At 43.5% G+C, this 12,569-nt stretch overlaps 13 non-coding genes across 13 annotated transcripts; 9 read left to right on the top strand and 4 right to left on the bottom strand.

Moving 5' to 3' along the window:
* Window positions 1–195: 195 nt before the first annotated feature.
* On the bottom strand, window positions 196–290 carry TRNAI-UAU (transfer RNA isoleucine (anticodon UAU)). Its single transcript has 2 exons — window positions 253–290; window positions 196–231 (listed from the first exon to the last, which is right to left on the bottom strand). It is a non-coding gene; the product is annotated as a tRNA-Ile (tRNA).
* Window positions 291–770: 480 nt separating this feature from the next.
* Window positions 771–847, top strand: TRNAS-GCU (transfer RNA serine (anticodon GCU)). Its single transcript has one exon. It is a non-coding gene; the product is annotated as a tRNA-Ser (tRNA).
* Window positions 848–1,312: 465 nt separating this feature from the next.
* TRNAT-UGU (transfer RNA threonine (anticodon UGU)) lies at window positions 1,313–1,384 on the top strand. Its single transcript has one exon. It is a non-coding gene; the product is annotated as a tRNA-Thr (tRNA).
* A 680-nt stretch (window positions 1,385–2,064) lies between these two features.
* Window positions 2,065–2,146, top strand: TRNAS-GCU (transfer RNA serine (anticodon GCU)). Its single transcript has one exon. It is a non-coding gene; the product is annotated as a tRNA-Ser (tRNA).
* Window positions 2,147–2,692: 546 nt separating this feature from the next.
* On the top strand, window positions 2,693–2,764 carry TRNAT-CGU (transfer RNA threonine (anticodon CGU)). Its single transcript has one exon. It is a non-coding gene; the product is annotated as a tRNA-Thr (tRNA).
* Window positions 2,765–4,247: 1,483 nt separating this feature from the next.
* TRNAI-UAU (transfer RNA isoleucine (anticodon UAU)) lies at window positions 4,248–4,342 on the bottom strand. The gene is made up of 2 exons: window positions 4,305–4,342; window positions 4,248–4,283 (listed from the first exon to the last, which is right to left on the bottom strand). It is a non-coding gene; the product is annotated as a tRNA-Ile (tRNA).
* Window positions 4,343–5,364: 1,022 nt separating this feature from the next.
* TRNAT-UGU (transfer RNA threonine (anticodon UGU)) lies at window positions 5,365–5,436 on the top strand. Its single transcript has one exon. It is a non-coding gene; the product is annotated as a tRNA-Thr (tRNA).
* Window positions 5,437–6,123: 687 nt separating this feature from the next.
* TRNAS-GCU (transfer RNA serine (anticodon GCU)) lies at window positions 6,124–6,205 on the top strand. The gene has a single exon. It is a non-coding gene; the product is annotated as a tRNA-Ser (tRNA).
* A 546-nt stretch (window positions 6,206–6,751) lies between these two features.
* On the top strand, window positions 6,752–6,823 carry TRNAT-CGU (transfer RNA threonine (anticodon CGU)). Its single transcript has one exon. It is a non-coding gene; the product is annotated as a tRNA-Thr (tRNA).
* A 1,487-nt stretch (window positions 6,824–8,310) lies between these two features.
* On the bottom strand, window positions 8,311–8,405 carry TRNAI-UAU (transfer RNA isoleucine (anticodon UAU)). Its single transcript has 2 exons — window positions 8,368–8,405; window positions 8,311–8,346 (listed from the first exon to the last, which is right to left on the bottom strand). It is a non-coding gene; the product is annotated as a tRNA-Ile (tRNA).
* A 1,770-nt stretch (window positions 8,406–10,175) lies between these two features.
* TRNAS-GCU (transfer RNA serine (anticodon GCU)) lies at window positions 10,176–10,257 on the top strand. The gene has a single exon. It is a non-coding gene; the product is annotated as a tRNA-Ser (tRNA).
* Window positions 10,258–10,803: 546 nt separating this feature from the next.
* On the top strand, window positions 10,804–10,875 carry TRNAT-CGU (transfer RNA threonine (anticodon CGU)). The gene has a single exon. It is a non-coding gene; the product is annotated as a tRNA-Thr (tRNA).
* A 1,479-nt stretch (window positions 10,876–12,354) lies between these two features.
* Window positions 12,355–12,449, bottom strand: TRNAI-UAU (transfer RNA isoleucine (anticodon UAU)). The gene is made up of 2 exons: window positions 12,412–12,449; window positions 12,355–12,390 (listed from the first exon to the last, which is right to left on the bottom strand). It is a non-coding gene; the product is annotated as a tRNA-Ile (tRNA).
* Between the last annotated feature and the right edge of the window lie 120 nt (window positions 12,450–12,569).

Genomic DNA, 12,569 nt, shown 5'->3' with positions numbered 1-12,569 from the left:
CCTCCGTAGCTGTATTTAAAGCGCAAGCACCCCATAAATAACTTGCAATGAGTATCCCATATCTAAAAGGCAGAGGAGCTGTCATACAACATTAACTGACAATCAAGGAAACCTTGAGGTGAACCAAAAAATGTCCAGAACATTTATTGCTTCAATAATTCAGTTTTGAGGTGAATTAGTAAAAAGTTCCAAAGTTGCTCCAGGTGAGGCTTGAACTCACAACCTCGGCATTGCTCACTGCATGTACTGCTGTATAAGTACCGCACGCTAACCAATTGCACCACTGGAGCTGTTGTGTTTTGGTTTTCGACATGAAACTACACCCACAAAAACACACACAAGTGTACAAAAGCACCCACAAGCTCTGGCATTGTCTTTTTAGCTGACACCAAATTATGGGTGCCTTGTAGTGCCCATATTGTGCCACTGGAGCTTACCTTTTAGCCTGATATACACTTTGCCACTGATGTTCAGCCAATGGTGCAGTCAAATGTCCCTTCTAAATTTTTGTCATGCTGCAGGCAGTGCCACTGGAGCCAGCATGATGCTCTTCCTCATATTCAACACGTGTCAATTGAAACTCCTCCCGATGTCATCTTGGCGATGCCTATAAACACCCCAGGACTTTGATGAATTTTTCTCAACAGCAAGTGAGGCAGTTTTCCTGCAAACGGCTGGATGTACCTCAACAAGGAACGCATTGTGGTTCTATTTTGAAGATGTTTGTGTTATTACCTGTAAAGACTTGAATGCCTAACATAATCTCTGTAGACGAGGTGGCCGAGTGGTTAAGGCGATGGACTGCTAATCTGCTGTACACGCGTGGGTTCGAGCCCCACCTTCGTCGATTTTAACTTTTGAAATCTTTTTTAAACATCTGCATTGCTCTAAGCACCATTGCCATTGGCTTTCAAAGAACATACAGACAAAAGTGAAAATATGCATGTTAGTTGATTAAGAAGGACACAAACAAGGTTGTTGTGTTACTGGCAGGAATGGAATCTGCTGTGCTTGACTACCCTTTGAGCCAGAATCCGGATAGAAATTTAAAAAAGCAAAGGTAATATCCATATTGTCTCTCTGCTGCCATGTACATGTTTTTTTCAACTTTCACGCATCACATCTCCTCATTAGTCACCCTAAAATTGCGCGGAATACGCACAAATTAGCTGCTCCTCAAAAAATCGGCCAGAAAAAAACAGGTCAAATCACAATCATATACATACATTCTCACACACCCTTCAAATATTTCTATCCAGTAAACATCATGTTGTGTGCTCGTTGTGTTGCTGTTATGCATCATAACCTGAGGGGTTCTGTAGCTCAGTGGCAGAGCACTGGTCTTGTAAACCAGGGGTCGTGAGTTCGATCTTCATCAAGGCCTCCAAATGGTAATTTTCTTGAACATTGTTGAATAGGAACTGATATTGTACCTGTGCAACCTTTTACCAATGGATTCGGGCCTATAACAAAGCCACAAGCGCAAGGTGTCTGAATAGTCTGTGGGGAAGGTCGGCTTTCTGGACCTAATTTCTTCAAGAAAAACACCTTGATAATCTTGTGATGACAGATGCAGATGATCACGGTGAAGCCCTTACTCTATTGAACAGTACAGCGGTTCTGGGTTGCACGCCTTTCTCTATTTCCAGGGACGTTAATGTGGCAAAATTTTATTGGAAAAGGGTTATTGCCATCACTCACTATTTAAATTCAATGACATCACAGGAAGCAGCAGCATCTGAACTTTGATCTTGGCTGGAAACGTTGAATGATGCCAAACACTGGGAAACTGGAGCTTGTATTATGCTGGTTTTGCTACTAATGGTGTGCCATACGGAAGCTCAAGCACCTTCCTCTGGATTAGTGTTGTGAACCCTCCAGGAGCTCTTGTTATATTTTTCTGAACTTCAACTTGATGTGTTTATCTATCAATGGCCGGGTAAGGAAGAACGAGTCAACGATCTTGTTTCTACTATGACAAACATGATCTATTTTTCACTGACTTTGCACCACCATTGTTTTATCTCTTTTTTAAGCATGGGACTCGAGCACCCTTCCCAAACAGACGAGGTGGCCGAGTGGTTAAGGCGATGGACTGCTAATCCATTGTGCTCTGCACGCGTGGGTTCGAAGCCCACCTTCGTCGTATTTTTTCTTTATAGTCTGCATTTAAACATTGACCAAAGTCTTTCAACCTCCCTGTGAAAGACAGGAATGAGTACAGATATGGAAATAGAGATGTAAAAATAGGTTCATTGGTGCAGGCGGAGAATGAAATTAGTCAAAGACTTTCCTCGTAGGTTTCCATTCTTTACTATTATAGGAGCCAAAATCAGCGCAGTTAGTAAATTCCCAAGCTTACATCCCAAATTCTTTTTTCTTTTAGTTGTCTGCCTTTTACATGTTCCTTTTGCCATCATTCTGACCTGCTATCTAAACTCATGAACCTGTTCAGCATCCTACTCAATACATACATACCCGTAAAAGTACATACTCAAACGCATACCGACAATGTATCACCAACATAAGCACACACGCTTTCGCAAATCAGATGTATGATGACGTACTGAACACATGCAGAGATATACAGCCATTTTTACACAACCAGAAATTCATATACCTGGAGATCTACCTAGGTAAAACCAATGGTTTCTTTGCACTTTCTGTTGTTGGCTGTGAGCAAGCAGCAGGTGGCCTTGTAGCTCAGTGGCAGAGCACTGGTCCCGTGAACCAGGGGTCATGAGTTCAAACCTCATCAGGGCCTCGGGCGGATTATTTTCAAAAAGCACGGGGAAGAGAAGCCAGAGTTGCACCATCTACAGAGAACCTTTTATGACGGGATGCATCCTCATAATTGAAGTCTTCCACAGAAGGAGTGAATAGAGTTCGAGAGGAAGGCCTAATGTTTTCAGGCAAAGACTGACAAAAACCTTGCAATGTCGCATGTAGCTGCTTTGGTGAAAAGACTGTTCAAGTTCACAATGCAACGGAGGGGTGTTCCCCATCTCCATACAATCATCTCTTTGATAATGTAAACGTGCCAGGCGTGTTGAAAGACAAAGACAGACACAACCGCACATACCAGTTGAAGAAAGACAGCCAGCAAACACATTTGTATAGAGGTAAGCAAGCCTCAATTAGAGATGTGAGTCCCTCCGTTTCTGCGGGAGTCCACAAGTTTAATAAAAAATGAACACATATCTTTCATGTTCTAATGATTACCAATCTTTCTGATTAGCTCTGCATAGCTCCAATGGCTATGTGTGTGTGTGTGTATGTGCCCGTGTGTGTAGGGGAAGGGGTCGGTAGATGTGTTCACGCAGAGCAAGTTGCATACATCGCCAACAGCCATTCTCTCCTGCTCCTGTGCATCCAGTTCGGAAGCGAACCCACCCAATTGTTCTATATGTCTGCTACCCTGACCGCATTCACACATCATTGGCTATTAGTATGCAGCTTGTGGGCGCTGTCAATGGGATATAAGCACCATTCCCCATGTCTGCAATAGCTAGACCAGATTCTGAGGTATGATGAGCAGGGGTCCAGGCACTTCGCCTGACGAACGCCGGGCTTAGACCTGCCGGGCCTAGCCCTGAGGGGCCTAACTGGGCATGGCCCTGTGTAAGGTAGGGTGAGCAGGGGACCACTTGCAACTAACCTTCGGCACCAATCAGGCATGGAGAGGTCTGTGCAAATGCCCAGCCCTTTAGCAATCTCGATCTGCAAAACCTTCAACTCCTAATTCTCATGGCTCCCAGAAGCCCTAGCCCATATGCAAATGAGGCGAGTTCCTATCAGCATCCTTGTTCTGCTTGATTTTATCAAAGTGACTGCCTGATTAGTGAAAGGGTATTTATTCTCAGAGGTTTGCTTCAAAGGCGATAATGCAGTAAATAGACAACATTATTCTTTGTAAGTTGATATTGTCTCCTGGATCCTACTCCAGTAACCCTTTTTCTACCTTTACAAATGTCTTCCGTAAGTGGTGCTCAGCAGAAAATGGAGTATAATAACAGTTGACATTTTTTATTTTCTGTTCTATTTTCAAAAACCCTCCGTAGCTGTATTTAAAGCGCAAACACCCCATAAATAACTTGCAATGAGTATTCCATGTCTAAAAGGCAGAGGAGCTGTCATACAACATTAACTGACAATCAAGGAAACCTTGAGGTGAACCAAAAAATGTCCAGAACATTTATTGGTTCAATAATTCAGTTTTGAGGTGAATTAGTAAAAAGTTCCAAAGTTGCTCCAGGTGAGGCTTGAACTCACAACCTCGGCATTGCTCACTGCATGTACTGCTGTATAAGTACCGCGCGCTAACCGATTGCGCCACTGGAGCTGCTGTGTTTTGGTTTTCGACATGAAACTACACCCAGAAACACACACACAAGTGTACAAAAGCACCCACAAGCTCTGGCATTGTCTTTTTAGCTGACACCAAATTATGGGTGCCTTGTAGTGCCCATATTGTGCCACTGGAGCTTACCTTTTAGCCTGATATACACTTTGCCACTGATGTTCAGCCAATGGTGCAGTCAAATGTCCCTTCTACATTTTTGTCATGCTGCAGGCAGTGCCACTGGAGCCAGCATGATGCTCTTCCTCATATTCAACACGTGTCAATTGAAACACCTCCCAATGTCATCTTGGCGATGCCTATAAACACCCCAGGACTTTGATGAATTTTTCTCAACAGCAAGTGAGGCAGTTTTCCTGCAAACGGCTGGATGTACCTCAACAAGGAACGCATTGTGGTTCTATTTTGAAGATGTTTGTGTTATTACCTGTAAAGACTTGAATGCCTAACATAATCCCTGTAGACGAGGTGGCCGAGTGGTTAAGGCGATGGACTGCTAATCTGCTGTACACGCGTGGTTTCGAATCCCACCTTCGTGGATTTTAACTTTTGAAATCTTTTTTAAACATCTGCATTGCTCTAAGCACCATTGCCATTGGCTTTCAAAGAACATACAGACAAAAGTGAAAATATGCATGTTAGTTGATTAAGAAGGACACAAACAAGGTTGTCGTGTTACTGGCAGGAATGCAATCTGCTGTGCTTGACTACCCTTTGAGCCAGAATCCGGATAGAAATTTAAAAAAGCAAAGGTAATATCCATATTGTCTCTCTGCTGCCATGTACATGTTTTTTTCAACTTTCACGCATCACATCTCCTCATTAGTCACCCTAAAATTGCTCGGAATACGCACAAATTAGCTGCTCCTCAAAAAATCGGCCAGAAAAAAACAGGTCAAATCACAATCATATACATACATTCTCACACACCCTTCAAATATGTCTACCCAGTAAACATCATGTTGTGTGCTCGTTGTGTTGCTGTTATGCGTCATAACCTGAGGGGCTCTGTAGCTCAGTGGCAGAGCACTGGTCTTGTAAACCAGGGGTCATGAGTTCGATCCTCATCAGGGCCTCCAAATGGTAATTTTCTTGAACATTGTTGAATAGGAACTGATATTGCACATTGTACCTGTGCAACCTTTTACCAATGGATTCGGGCCTATAACAAAGCCACAAGCGCAAGGTGTCTGAATAGTCTGTGGGGAAGGTCGGCTTTCTGGACCTAATTTCTTCAAGAAAAAGACCTTGATAATCTTGTGATGACAGATGCAGATGATCACGGCGAAGCCCTTACTCTATTGAACAGTACAGCGGTTCTGGGTTGCACGCCTTTCTCTATTTTCAGGGACGTTGATGTGGCAAAATTTAATTGGAAAAGGGTTATTGCCATCACTCACTATTTAAATTCAATGACATCACAGGAAGCAGCAGCATCTGAACTTTGATCTTGGCTGGAAACGTTGAATGATGCCAAACACTGGGAAACTGGAGCTTGCGTTATGCTGGTTTTACTACTAATGGTGTGCCATACGGAAGCTCAAGCACCTTCCTCTGGATTAGTGTTGTGAACCCTCCAGGAGCTCTTGTTATATTTTTCTGAACTTCAACTTGATGTGTTTATCTATCAATGGCCGGGTAAGGAAGAACGAGTCAACGATCTTGTTTCTACTATGACAAACATGATCTATTTTTCACTGACTTTGCACCACCATTGTTTTATCTCTTCTTTAAGCATGGGACTCGAGCACCGTTCCCAAACAGACGAGGTGGCCGAGTGGTTAAGGCAATGGACTGCTAATCCATTGTGCTCTGCACGCGTGGGTTCGAATCCCACCTTCGTCGTATTTTTTCTTTATAGTCTGCATTTAAACATAGACCAAAGTCTTTCAACCTCCCTGTGAAAGACAGGAATGAGTACAGATATGGAAATAGAGATGTAAAAATAAGTTCATTGGTGCAGGCGGAGAATGAAATTAGTCAAAGACTTTCCTCGTAGGTTTCCATTCTTTACTATTATAGGAGCCAAAATCAGCGCAGTTAGTAAATTCCCAAGCTTACATCCCAAATTCTTTTTTCTTTTAGTTGTCTGCCTTTTACATGTTCCTTTTGCCATCATTCTGACCTGCTATCTAAACTCATGAACCTGTTCAGCATCCTACTCAATACATACATACCCGTAAAAGTACATACTCAAACGCATACCGACAATGTATCACCAACATAAGCACACACGCTTTCGCAAATCAGATGTATGATGACGTACTGAACACATGCAGAGATATACAGCCATTTTTACACAACCAGAAATTCATATACCTGGAGATCTACCTAGGTAAAACCCATGGTTTCTTTGCACTTTCTGTTGTTGGCTGTGAGCAAGCAGCAGGTGGCCTTGTAGCTCAGTGGCAGAGCACTGGTCTCGTAAACCAGGGGTCATGAGTTCAAACCTCATCAGGGCCTCGGGCGGATTATTTTCAAAAAGCACCGGGAAGAGAAGCCAGAGTTGCACCATCTACAGAGAACCTTTTATGACGGGATGCATCCTCATAATTGAAGTCTTCCACAGAAGGAGTGAAATAGAGTTTGAGAGGAAGGCCTAATGTTTTCAGGCAAAGACTGACAAAAACCTTGCAATGTCGCATGTAGCTGCTTTGGTGAAAAGACTGTTCAAGTTCACAATGCAACGGAGGGGTGTTCCCCATCTCCATACAATCATCTCTTTGATAATGTAAACGTGCCAGGCGTGTTGAAAGACAAAGACAGACACAACCGCACATACCAGTTGAAGAAAGACAGCCAGCAAACACATTTGTATAGAGGTAAGCAAGCCTCAATTAGAGATGTGAGTCCCTCCGTTTCTGCGGGAGTCCACAAGTTTAATAAAAAATGAACACATATCTTTCATGTTCTAATGATTACCAATCTTTCTGATTAGCTCTGCATAGCTCCAATGGCTATGTGTGTGTGTGTGTGTATGTGCCCGTGTGTGTAGGGGAAAGGGTCGGTAGATGTGTTCACGCAGAGCAAGTTGCATACATCGCCAACAGCCATTCTCTCCTGCTCCTGTGCATCCAGTTCGGAAGCGAACCCACCCAATTGTTCTATATGTCTGCTACCCTGACCGCATTCACACATCATTGGCTATTAGTATGCAGCTTGTGGGCGCTGTCAATGGGATATAAGCACCATTCCCCCATGTCCGCAATAGCTAGACCAGATTCTGAGGTATGATGAGCAGGGGTCAAGGCACTTCGCCTGACGAACGCCGGGCTTAGCCCTGCCGGGCCTAGCCCTGAGGGGCCTAACTGGGCATGGCCCTGTGTAAGGTAGGCTGAGCAGGGGACCACTTGCAACTAACCTTCGGCACCAATCAGGCATGGAGAGGTCTGTGCAAATGCCCAGCCCTTTAGCAATCTCGATCTGCAAAACCTTCAACTCCTAATTCTCATGGCTCCCAGAAGCCCTAGCCCATATGCAAATGAGGCGAGTTCCTATCAGCATCCTTGTTCTGCTTGATTTTATCAAAGTGACTGCCTGATTAGTGAAAGGGTATTTATTCTCAGAGGTTTGCTTCAAAGGCGATAATGCAGTAAATAGACAACATTATTCTTTGTAAGTTGATATTGTCTCCTGGATCCTACTCCAGTAACCCTTTTTCTACCTTTACAAATGTCTTCCGTAAGTGGTGCTCAGCAGAAAATGGAGTATAATAACAGTTGACATTTTTTATTTTCTGTTCTATTTTCAAAAACCCTCCGTAGCTGTATTTAAAGCGCAAACACCCCATAAATAACTTGCAATGAGTATTCCATGTCTAAAAGGCAGAGGAGCTGTCATACAACATTAACTGACAATCAAGGAAACCTTGAGGTGAACCAAAAAATGTCCAGAACATTTATTGGTTCAATAATTCAGTTTTGAGGTGAATTAGTAAAAAGTTCCAAAGTTGCTCCAGGTGAGGCTTGAACTCACAACCTCGGCATTGCTCACTGCATGTACTGCTGTATAAGTACCGCGCGCTAACCGATTGCGCCACTGGAGCTGCTGTGTTTTGGTTTTCGACATGAAACTACACCCACAAACACACACACAAGTGTACAAAAGCACCCACAAGCTCTGGCATTGTCTTTTTAGCTGACACCAAATTATGGGTGCCTTGTAGTGCCTATATTGTGCCACTGGAGCTTACCTTTTAGCCTGATATACACTTTGCCACTGATGTTCAGCCAATGGTGCAGTCAAATGTCCCTTCTACATTTTTGTCATGCTGCAGGCAGTGCCACTGGAGCCAGCATGATGCTCTTCCTCATATTCAACACGTGTCAATTGAAACACCTCCCAATGTCATCTTGGCGATGCCTATAAACACCCCAGGACTTTGATGAATTTTTCTCAACAGCAAGTGAGGCAGTTTTCCTGCAAACGGCTGGATGTACCTCAACAAGGAACGCATTGTGGTTCTATTTTGAAGATGTTTGTGTTATTACCTGTAAAGACTTGAATGCCTAACATAATCCCTGTAGACGAGGTGGCCGAGTGGTTAAGGCGATGGACTGCTAATCTGCTGTACACGCGTGGTTTCGAATCCCACCTTTGTCGATTTTAACTTTTGAAATCTTTTTTAAACATCTGCATTGCTCTAAGCATCATTGCCATTGGCTTTCAAAGAACATACAGACAAAAGTGAAAATATGCATGTTAGTTGATTAAGAAGGACACAAACAAGGTTGTCGTGTTACTGGCAGGAATGCAATCTGCTGTGCTTGACTACCCTTTGAGCCAGAATCCGGATAGAAATTTAAAAAAGCAAAGGTAATATCCATATTGTCTCTCTGCTGCCATGTACATGTTTTTTTCAACTTTCACGCATCACATCTCCTCATTAGTCACCCTAAAATTGCGCGGAATACGCACAAATTAGCTGCTCCTCAAAAAATCGGCCAGAAAAAAACAGGTCAAATCACAATCATATACATACATTCTCACACACCCTTCAAATATGTCTACCCAGTAAACATCATGTTGTGTGCTCGTTGTGTTGCTGTTATGCGTCATAACCTGAGGGGCTCTGTAGCTCAGTGGCAGAGCACTGGTCTTGTAAACCAGGGGTCGTGAGTCAGGGCCTCCAAATGGTAATTTTCTTGAACATTGTTGAATAGGAACTGATATTGCACATTGTACCTGTGCAACCTTTTACCAATGGATTCGGGCCTATAACAAAGCCACAAGTGCAAGGTGTCTGAATAGACTGTGGGGAAGGTCGGCTTTCTGGACCTAATTTCTTCAAGAAAAAGACCTTGATAATCTTGTGATGACAGATGCAGATGATCACGGTGAAGCCCTTACTCTATTGAACAGTACAGCGGTTCTGGGTTGCACGCCTTTCTCTATTTTCAGGGACGTTGATGTGGCAACATTTAATTGGAAAAGGGTTATTGCCATCACTCACTATTTAAATTCAATGACATCACAGGAAGCAGCAGCATCTGAACTTTGATCTTGGCTGGAAACGTTGAATGATGCCAAACACTGGGAAACTGGAGCTTGCGTTATGCTGGTTTTACTACTAATGGTGTGCCATACGGAAGCTCAAGCACCTTCCTCTGGATTAGTGTTGTGAACCCTCCAGGAGCTCTTGTTATATTTTTCTGAACTTCAACTTGATGTGTTTATCTATCAATGGCCGGGTAAGGAAGAACGAGTCAACGATCTTGTTTCTACTATGACAAACATGATCTATTTTTCACTGACTTTGCACCACCATTGTTTTATCTCTTCTTTAAGCATGGGACTCGAGCACCGTTCCCAAACAGACGAGGTGGCCGAGTGGTTAAGGCGATGGACTGCTAATCCATTGTGCTCTGCACGCGTGGGTTCGAATCCCACCTTCGTCGTATTTTTTCTTTATAGTCTGCATTTAAACATAGACCAAAGTCTTTCAACCTCCCTGTGAAAGACAGGAATGAGTACAGATATGGAAATAGAGATGTAAAAATAAGTTCATTGGTGCAGGCGGAGAATGAAACTAGTCAAAGACTTTCCTCGTAGGTTTCCATTCTTTACTATTATAGGAGCCAAAATCAGCGCAGTTAGTAAATTCCCAAGCTTACATCCCAAATTCTTTTTTCTTTTAGTTGTCTGCCTTTTACATGTTCCTTTTGCCATCATTCTGACCTGCTATCTAAACTCATGAACCTGTTCAGCATCCTACTCAATACATACATACCCGTAAAAGTACATACTCAAACGCATACCGACAATGTATCACCAACATAAGCACACACGCTTTCGCAAATCAGATGTATGATGACGTACTGAACACATGCAGAGATATACAGCCATTTTTACACAACCAGAAATTCATATACCTGGAGATCTACCTAGGTAAAACCCATGGTTTCTTTGCACTTTCTGTTGTTGGCTGTGAGCAAGCAGCAGGTGGCCTTGTAGCTCAGTGGCAGAGCACTGGTCTCGTAAACCAGCGGTCATGAGTTCAAACCTCATCAGGGCGGATTATTTTCAAAAAGCACGGGGAAGAGAAGCCAGAGTTCCACCATCTACAGAGAACCTTTTATGACGGGATGCATCCTCATAATTGAAGTCTTCCACAGAAGGAGTGAAATAGAGTTCGAGAGGAAGGCCTAATGTTTTCAGGCAAAGACTGACAAAAACCTTGCAATGTCGCATGTAGCTGCTTTGGTGAAAAGACTGTTCAAGTTCACAATGCAACCGAGGGGTGTTCCCCATCTCCATACAATCATCTCTTTGATAATGTAAACGTGCCAGGCGTGTTGAAAGACAAAGACAGACACAACCGCACATACCAGTTGAAGAAAGACAGCCAGCAAACACATTTGTATAGAGGTAAGCAAGCCTCAATTAGAGATGTGAGTCCCTCCGTTTCTGCGGGAGTCCACAAGTTTAATAAAAAATGAACACATATCTTTCATGTTCTAATGATTACCAATCTTTCTGATTAGCTCTGCATAGCTCCAATGGCTATGTGTGTGTGTGTGTGTATGTGCCCGTGTGTGTAGGGGAAGGGGTCGGTAGATGTGTTCACGCAGAGCAAGTTGCATACATCGCCAACAGCCATTCTCTCCTGCTCCTGTGCATCCAGTTCGGATGCGAACCCACCCAATTGTTCTATATGTCTGCTACCCTGACCGCATTCACACATCATTGGCTATTAGTATGCAGCTTGTGGGCGCTGTCAATGGGATATAAGCACCATTCCCCATGTCTGCAATAGCTAGACCAGATTCTGAGGTATGATGAGCAGGGGTCCAGGCACTTCGCCTGACAAACGCCGGGCTTAGCCCTGCCGGGCCTAGCCCTGAGGGGCCTAACTGGGCATGGCCCTGTGTAAGGTAGGCTGAGCAGGGGACCACTTGCAACTAACCTTCGGCACCAATCAGGCATGGAGAGGTCTGTGCAAATGCCCAGCCCTTTAGCAATCTCGATCTGCAAAACCTTCAACTCCTAATTCTCATGGCTCCCAGAAGCCCTAGCCCATATGCAAATGAGGCGAGTTCCTATCAGCATCCTTGTTCTGCTTGATTTTATCAAAGTGACTGCCTGATTAGTGAAAGGGTATTTATTCTCAGAGGTTTGCTTCAAAGGCGATAATGCAGTAAATAGACAACATTATTCTTTGTAAGTTGATATTGTCTCCTGGATCCTACTCCAGTAACCCTTTTTCTACCTTTACAAATGTCTTCCGTAAGTGGTGCTCAGCAGAAAATGGAGTATAATAACAGTTGACATTTTTTATTTTCTGTTCTATTTTCAAAAACCCTCCGTAGCTGTATTTAAAGCGCAAACACCCCATAAATAACTTGCAATGAGTATTCCATGTCTAAAAGGCAGAGGAGCTGTCATACAACATTAACTGACAATCAAGGAAACCTTGAGGTGAACCAAAAAATGTCCAGAACATTTATTGGTTCAATAATTCAGTTTTGAGGTGAATTAGTAAAAAGTTCCAAAGTTGCTCCAGGTGAGGCTTGAACTCACAACCTCGGCATTGCTCACTGCATGTACTGCTGTATAAGTACCGCGCGCTAACCGATTGCGCCACTGGAGCTGCTGTGTTTTGGTTTTCGACATGAAACTACACCCACAAACACACACACAAGTGTACAAAAGCACCCACAAGCTCTGGCATTGTCTTTTTAGCTGACACCAAATTATGGGTGCCTTGTAG

The sequence above is a fragment of the Ambystoma mexicanum genome, unplaced genomic scaffold (assembly GCF_040938575.1).
Source record: "Ambystoma mexicanum isolate Mex_15411 unplaced genomic scaffold, UKY_AmexF1_1 Mex_scaf46, whole genome shotgun sequence".
NCBI lineage: Eukaryota > Metazoa > Chordata > Amphibia > Caudata > Ambystomatidae > Ambystoma > Ambystoma mexicanum.
This window is presented reverse-complemented; position numbering and strand designations above follow the sequence as displayed.